The sequence below is a fragment of the Melopsittacus undulatus genome, chromosome 5 (assembly GCF_012275295.1).
Source record: "Melopsittacus undulatus isolate bMelUnd1 chromosome 5, bMelUnd1.mat.Z, whole genome shotgun sequence".
Lineage (NCBI taxonomy): Eukaryota > Metazoa > Chordata > Aves > Psittaciformes > Psittaculidae > Melopsittacus > Melopsittacus undulatus.
In genome coordinates this window covers 59,293,957-59,302,415 of record NC_047531.1, presented here as the reverse complement: position 1 = coordinate 59,302,415, position 8,459 = coordinate 59,293,957, and the positions used below count along the sequence as shown (strand labels likewise).

General features: G+C 44.6%; 3 non-coding genes across 3 annotated transcripts; 2 read left to right on the top strand and 1 right to left on the bottom strand.

Annotated features, from left to right (window-relative positions):
• Positions 1 to 5,727: 5,727 nt before the first annotated feature.
• On the top strand, positions 5,728 to 5,799 carry TRNAD-GUC (transfer RNA aspartic acid (anticodon GUC)). Its single transcript has one exon. It is a non-coding gene; the product is annotated as a tRNA-Asp (tRNA).
• A 117-nt stretch (positions 5,800 to 5,916) lies between these two features.
• On the bottom strand, positions 5,917 to 5,988 carry TRNAD-GUC (transfer RNA aspartic acid (anticodon GUC)). The gene has a single exon. It is a non-coding gene; the product is annotated as a tRNA-Asp (tRNA).
• A 441-nt stretch (positions 5,989 to 6,429) lies between these two features.
• Positions 6,430 to 6,501, top strand: TRNAW-CCA (transfer RNA tryptophan (anticodon CCA)). The gene has a single exon. It is a non-coding gene; the product is annotated as a tRNA-Trp (tRNA).
• The last annotated feature ends 1,958 nt before the right edge of the window (positions 6,502 to 8,459 follow it).

Below are 8,459 nucleotides of genomic sequence, written 5' to 3'. Positions count from 1 at the left end.
CCAGGAACAGATGCTGTGTTCACTGAATCTGACTCTACCTAGCAATGCATCTGATACTTTCTGTCTTACTCCTTTTACTTCGATTTTACTAGAATCAAGCGTAATATGGTGATTGTCAGCCAATGTATTGCAGATACACTGTATTGTTCAGCTCTTACTTCAAGCAGCTGTGCTCTGAGCACATCATTCTCAACAGTTCCTCATTTGTGGTTTTGGCTATTCAACTGACTTTAAATATTCATCTCTTCTTTCAATTTTAAAGTGCACTGTGATTCATTTCTGCAACTTTTTTTAAGTGTCAGGCTTTTACAGTTGAGCAAGATGGTTAACCATCCATCACATCTTGAACAATCTCTGATGGGTGCGCACATTCGCTTTTCTCTATCATGAATAATACCGGAAATGGCAATTAATTTCTGTAAGGGTTTTTTAATGTTTTATTTTATATCATCTTCCTTCTTCCATCTGCTAAATATAAAAACCTATCTACTTCCCTTCTATTGCTTGTGCATCCACTGAAAATTGTGTCAGAAGCAAAGGAACCAATCTCAGGAGCTTCTCCTGACACAGATGAACAGGATCAGCAGTTTCCTCTAGCCTTCAGCTCGCTCTTTTGCACTCCCATGACTTGGATAAGACATGGGCATTCTGTTTTCTTCAGGAGAAAGAGGAAAATAAAACAAAAAAGTAAAGGGAGGGGGAGAGGAAGGAAGAATAGTGAAGAGGAAGAGAAAAAGACTGCAGAGTGGAGAAGCCAAATGCAGGTGTAATAGTACAACACATGGCAAGGATAAAACATGACTACTTAAAGAGAAATTAAGCATTACTGGGTTTTGTTAGCTATGAGGACCCCATAGGGTTTCTCAAGGTTTCCCTGTGCACACTGGATTACTGCAATCAGTGGAGTACTTCCCTGAGTAAGGAAAAGAAAAATGTGGTTTCCATGGCAGGTGGCTCTTTTATTGTAAGTAAAGGAGATAAGAGTAAACTATTACCCCATCAAGCCACAGTTTATCTAGAAAGGAGGCTATTCTTCTGGTTCCCATGTGCAACACAAAAACCTAGTAAATGGTGGGGACTGGAGAACCAGGAGCATGAGTGAAGCCAGCATTACAACAAACTGATACAGTGCTGGTAGCTTTGTTCTAGTGGTTGGTTGTTAAAATAAATGAGTTGTCAACTTTGTTGCTGACACTATTTTTAGCACTTTTGTTTTTTTCTTTAACATTTATCATTTTTATTTTTAACATTCATCAAGCTCTGAAGATTTTCTCTAATTAAACTTTTAGAGAAAGATTGCTAACAGACATCACATTGTTCATACAACCTCCATTAACCCAGATGCCATTTAGAAGATTCCAAACTGTCATTTGCTGTGTTTTCTACTAAATACCAAATGCTTTCTCAGACAAAATGTACCTTGATGATATACTATGATGTTTGAATATCAGATTACAATGTTGCTTTATCTCTCAGCTGCAGTGTTGTCTAAACTCTGGATTTTTTGAGTCATAATGCATTTTTCAGTGGTGTATATCTGGCTGAAACTTCCCAAAACCTTTACAAAACCAGCAAAACATCATAAATTTCCCTTTATACTTCCATGACATGTTCTGATAGTGCTTTCAAAGTAAGGTCGGTTTCCCTTGTGTTAACTACCAGATAGAGACTAAACTGACTTTTATTCATTGTTGGCTCAGCACACTGACTTCTCTTTTTGCCCGCTGATTTTTCAGTACTACAGCAGTACATTCTAGCAAACTTAGAGAACAGCAAGTATTATTCAAGGTCTGGGACACTAGTGAGTTCTGACATGGGAGCATAAAACTTTCTGAGCTTTTTTTTTCCAAAGATTTTTTGTTTGCAGGATCTTTTGTGTATTTCTAATTTCATACCTTAAGCAAGCACATAGGTTTTGGTTTTAATGGCACTTCTCTATGCTCATCTTTGGTCTCATTGTCCGGTTTCCCCATCATAATTACCTGGCCTGCACTTGTCCACAACATCTATATTGAGTGAGCACTGGAATGCGTAAAAGTTTGTGATGATCAGCCTTCTAAGATGAAGTTATATAAACTGCATATTCCCTCCTTTATAGTTTTGTACTGTACCTTTAAATATCTCCCCATGCTCTTTACGTGGGGAGATATCTTTACCTAATTTCTTTGTGTGATGCCTTTATCTCATGACATCTTTGTTTTGGATACCTAACTTCAGTCTATGGTGCTTTTTCCTGTATTACTTTCTGTGGGTTTTGCTATCCCATGTTTTCCTCTCCCTACACATCATTTTCCTTTAGTAGGTTCATGATTCCTTTTTTTTTGAATGACAACTGTTTAAGCCTAGAATTGATATGATGCAAGAATCAGACCTTATGGTTATAGCTGTATATGACGGTATTTGGGGTTTTTTTTCATGTTTGTCCCTACAATTTTCCTTCTTAGACACTACATGATTGGTCTGGCTTGAATCAAATTATTGACAATGTCGAGATTCTAAGAAATTCCATATTTCAGACCAAATCAGACCAATGGTGAAATTGTTTGGGTCCACCGCAATTTTTCACCACAGCCAGAGAGTAATGACCATTCTAGTAGTCATATGGTAGGCACATTCTAGTATCCAGAACTGCATTACACAGGAATACTTACATTAGTATACAACTTGTTGGGGTTTTGGAGTGTCCCAATATGTCTCTAAAGGCTTTGATGCACAAACACTCTTTTGGGGTTACTGAAAACCAATACACCTCATAAACAAGAGAAGTGTATTCTGCATACCAACTTGATCAGTCTTCTTCCTTTTAAGTATTGGGTCCTGTCCTCTGAATTTTAGGCAGGACATCTCTCAGATTTTGCTATTCTAAAGGTGAAATTTTTCCTTAAAACCAGCCAGCGTCCACTTTTCCTGGTTTGAATTTTCCTGTTTTTCATGGTATCTCTCCACGTACATTTGCTTGGCAATCCCTTTTGAAGGGAAAAGTGATCAGAATGTAGATTCCCTCTGAGAAGGCATTTATTCTTAGAGTATCCATTGGTTTTAAACCATGATATAGGAATAGAAATGGTTATATTCAATTATTCAACTTTTCCATCAGAGTGCTTTTTACCTAAACAGAAATGGGGTTCTGCATAGGCACTTCTCTATTTTATTTCACAATTCTTAGGACATAAGCTTTCAACCCCTGAGACTCCAACAGGTTTTTAAAAGGTTCCATTTATTAAACAGTTCACATGATGCAACATGGAGAGGAAGCTGCCCAGCTGTGTGGCTGCATTTAGTAAACTATACCAAGAATGTTAATAGGAGAAAAAGCCCCTTAGGTCCCTTCTCCCACTAGTCCACCAGGCCATGACAGGGAATGTCACAGTCCCCTTTCCCTTGAATTTCTTCAGCTGTTGATTTTACATGGGATGTCTGATCATTCATTCTGTCAAGTGATGTCAATTGATTTTTCTAGTAACTTCTAAAACTTTGGTTTAGCTTGACTATAACACATTAGCACAGAAAGGGATAACTGAGTCATACAGACCATGCAACAAATCCATCACACTGGACAGGAACTGTGTTAGACCAAAACTCACCCAGAAAGAAGTACTGTAATTAAATATGCCACCTGATAACTCATACATTCTTACTTACAAGGTTTACTAAATCCTGTGCTGTGAACTCCACAGGGTGAAAGTACAGACAAAAATTACATGGAAAACAGGGCACAGAGCACACAATGTAGGATATGTGTGAATAGGCAGCAATAAGAGTGTAGGAAATAGCTATAAAGAGTAATCAGAATAAAATATATTCAATTGCAGCAGCTCTTCTGGGCTGGGGCATCCTAAAAGCCATAGCAGTGAAGTTACTTCGTTTCTCATCTAGGGCTTGTGGTTTTACACTGACTCAGAAGCATTAATTTCTGCAGCTATAGAAGGCTCTTCCCCCACCTAACACCCCTCTCCGAATATAAAATTACAGTCACTGGTTGAAATGACTTGTGTCATTTTACAGACTGGCAATAAGACAAGGGCCTGACATACTGCTCACAAACCTTACCTGTCAGTAACTGCTGGTTCTAAGGACTGCTCTCATTTCTTTCAGGCCATCAGGATCATTGTGGCAACTACACCAAGGAGGAAAAAGCTGGTGCAAAGAGTTGCCCTAACAACATTTTGCCCTATGCTTAACACATTCCCCCTACTGATGCTTTCCAGATCACTCAATAAAATGTAGAAGAGGCAAAACCACTTCTGTAGCTTTTCCCATTTTTCCTCAGTTTGAACCCCTAACACACCACACAAAATGTCTACACAACTTGTTGCGAGCCTGGCTCCAGTTGTGTCAAAGTGCTTAGCAATGCCAAAACTTTGCAAGAGATGGTATGGAGACAGCAGAAATCATGTTCCAAGAGAAGACAGCCCAAGGGGAGGTCTGTACAGGAACCTTAGGCAAAAACAGCCCTAAGGTAAATAGTGGAAGCTAGGGAAGGTCTGGCTGCAGCAAGCACCACTACTTACACAAGTGGTCACATCTCTGATACCTGACACCAGGGATCAAGGAACAGAAGGAATTCAGAAGGGACTGCTAAAAAAGTCTGAACTAGAGTTAAGTGTGAGTGGTGTCACAAAATGCAAACAGGCAGTGTTTGATTCACCAGTTTCCCAGCTGAAAGTAAACCGTCTTATCTGCTGAATAAAACTTGACCCCACACAGCAAATTTAGACCAGCCTAACAACAAGGTTTAAGGCTATGACCTGATCACAGACCTACCAGTTCATCTCATTGCACTACCTCTAAAGTAACGACATTATTATGAGACTTTAATTATTATTTTTCACTTGTCAGGACAAAATTTGAACCTGTTGCATCCACTGGGAAACACATGTTTACGTGCTTAGACAAGCAGGTCAGTATTTAGAAAAGCTTTATTTCTAGGTCACGGCTATTTAGATGTCTACATACAGATTGCTCTTTGTTCTTTAGCTATGCTTGTCTGAAAAAGCTACACTGGGGTGCTTTTACCCAAAGAAATATTACAGACTTACAACCATGTTACTGCTGACCGAGTTGGTATGATGCCATATGGTCAGTGTATGTCCTCTGCCTTTTAGTCTCAAATCCCAAAGTCACCGGTTTCCATTTCTCTCATCCCCTTTTTAGGTAGGTAAGAAGCAGGTGCTAGAGTCTCTTCACCCCAAGGACTGCTGACTCCAAGGCTTCTCGGGTTCCCGTAAAGAGAAATTGCGTGAACAGGCAAAAATACAAACGCCAAGACACCCGAGCTCCTGCTCTGCTGCCCGCCGCCTGCCCTCGGGCGCTCCCGCTGCGCTCCGCAGTGGGGCGGGCGGGAGAGAGGGGACAGCATGCCGCTTCCCACCGGGGAGAACCACAACAAACACGAGCCATGGCGGAGCCTTTCCCCTTCCTTCGCCCTCTCCCCACCGTCTCCCTCTGCGGGACAAGCTGTGGGACGTCATCAGCTACCGGCACAGCCCCTTTCCTTCCCCGGGCCTGTACGACACAATGCACGTCTTGACGCTAACGCACACCGCCCGAGCGCTCGGGACCCGCCAGAGCCTTCCCGAGACTAGCGAACGGGACGGAGGGAGGGCAAGGGGGATTGCAGTGCCCGCCAAAAGCCTTCGGCCGTCAGCGCAGGAGGTGCTTCGGCCTTGGCCGTATGCCCCACTCCGCGTGGAGCGGCTGTGCATGCCCCCGGGCCCCCCCTGCGGCTCCTCGTTAGTACAGTGGTGAGTATCCCCGCCTGTCACGGGGGACACCAGGGTTCGATTCCCCGACGGGGAGAGCCGCGCTCCAGCGCGTTTTTTGTTTCCAGGTCCTTTGTTCGGTGGCCACCGCACTGCGCCCTGCCGCTGGCACCAGCCAGGAAAACAAGTAGCAGGGCGGAAAACATACAACAACCTCCCCGTCGGGGAATCGAACCCCGGTCTCCCGCGTGACAGGCGGGGATACTCACCACTATACTAACGAGGAGCTGTTTTGCTACGCTTTCACGGAGGGATCCTTTATCTGGTAGTGCATCCTTATTTCCCCTCCTGTTAGGGAGCAATGACAAAGGATGGGGGGTGATAGAAGGGGCGGTCTCTGAGCAGTGGGAACCGGTATCCACAAGACTGTTTAAGGAGGCGGTGTTGCGAAGCCGACAGGTCGCTGCTGCGAGGGACCGGTAGCGGGTGTGCAGGCGGGTGGAGTTAACGTACTGGCGCGGGAAGGAGATAAACGAAGCCGTGTTGGAGGAGAGTGGCCGGTGCAGAATTGCGCGTTTAATCCGTACCGTTACCATAGCGAGTGAGGAGGGTCTTTGTCCGCTCCCCACCCCTCTGTCCCCATCTGGCTACCAGTGCTAGTCCCTCCAAAGGCGGGGACTGCCAATAGTGGGCGAGTTCTATAACCCGGCGTATACCTGCCCAGCAGGACCTCGTGGCGCAACGGTAGCGCGTCTGACTCCAGATCAGAAGGCTGCGTGTTCGAATCACGTCGGGGTCAATTCATTTTTCATTCCTGCTGCCGGGTTCATCTCGGAGGAAACGGAGAGACGTTATGTTTTCCCTTAAAGCTCGGGGTCCATCTCTTTTTGCTTGACTCTGAGGAGGAGGCAGAAGTACAAATCGAGGTCGCCTGAACGGTGTCCCGGACGAGGTAGCCTGCGGACAGAAACGCCAGAAACAGGTGTTCGGAAAGTGCCTGACACTCACATTTCGGCAGCAGCGGGTCAGGGGACGTGCCGAGGGGGAAGCAATGCCTGGAGAGGAACGGAAACAGGGTACAGTGCTTAGCTGCCCGCAGCGCGGCCCGAGGCCCTCTCCCCGGCTGGAGACGGGAAGCGGGGTGGGGATCCTGGGGTGGGGTTGTTTTCTAATATCACACTTAAACATGGAAGGCAGAGAATATGTCAAAGATCAAAGTTCTACAAAACAATCCACTGTGTGAAAATTATGAGGACAGATCAGAAAGATGCATGAAAATAGCAACTTTAAATTTTAAATGGGAACCCCAAAACGGCAGGGGTTTTCAGTGGCTTGACCTCCCCGAGCACCTGTTTTCAGTGCACATGAAGAGGGGTGGAATAAAGGCACTGGAAACAGGTGGTCGGGGAGGTCAAGTCCTGTCAGGAAGCAGAGGGATTGAGTGCCAGGGGACGCTCTTTGGGGGGTAATGGGTTGAGGCTGTGAAACACAGGCGTTTTCTCAGAGTAGCCATTCCCACATGCTGAGGTGCCAAAAGCAGAAAGGCACAGAAACTACTGAATTTTGATCTAGAGATGACAGCGAGTTCTAGAAGTAATACTTTGGTGATTTGGATGGACTGGGAAGTTTTACACTTAGTGAAATTGAATTAGGAAGGAAACAGAACAGTTTGTCAAAAGGCCTGAATTTCTCTCACGGAGAGAAACGCTCCAGAGATATAATTCTAAATTTGGAGAATTGATTGTTAATGTTGTAAACCATGGCAGAAAATGAAGAGAATACAGAAGTCCTGGAAACCAGACTCAGCAGAGTCATCCAATTATGTGGGTTTTTCAAGATAAAGACTTTGGGATTTACAGGCTAATATTTGTTCCATATACCTGTAAAACTTCTCAAATATAGAAATTCTGTATCTTCCTTAAGTGCTCTGTTCCAGTGTTTTGCTGTCCTGTTAGGAAGTAGCTATGTGTATTTTAGTCCTGATGTCTCTTTCAATGTAACTTAAATCCAGCCCTTGTGCTATTGCACTGTAGGAGTTTATTCCTTTCCTTTTTATAGGTACTTCTTACATATTTGAAATTTGCTATGCCTCTCCACAGCTGCTCTAGGGTAACAGACCGTGTTTGCTGGGCCTCTGATGATTTGTGTTACTTGCCTCTGGAGTCTTTCCAAATGTGTTGCATTTTTAAGTACCCAGAGCTAGTCACAGTATTTCAGCTGACTCAGGTTTTACCAGGTCTGAAAAGAAGCAGAGGACTGCCTGACATGCTACACTGACAGGACTCCTATTTCTGTGGGCAGTCCTTGTTTTTTTCTGATGCAGGATCTGTTAGATGGATGCATTTTGTACTGGATGGATAATCCATTAGATGTTTCCCTGGTCCCACAGAATACCTGATGCCTGTGCCCTGTGGTCCCTCAGAGAGCTGGATGTACGAATAGGTGGCAATCTGCTTACACTCCTGTCTGCAGCCAGAACAGGTGTGTGGCTTGAGCATTCCAGATTGCTGCCAGGCTTGCCGTGAGGGTCCATCTCCTGATAATACAGAACAGTTCTCAGGGTGTGGTTTCACACCAACAGACCTTGGGTAATGCAGGTGCGGGGTGTCATGAAGCAGTTGGTCTGGCTCAGCCCTGCCTGTCCCTGCCTGCCTGCCTGCTTCCCCCACTCCGCTTGGATCATGCCGTGCAACTGTGCAGCGGCAGCTGCTGGTTCAGCATGCAGATCCCGTGATACAACTAGGCAATCCAGCACAA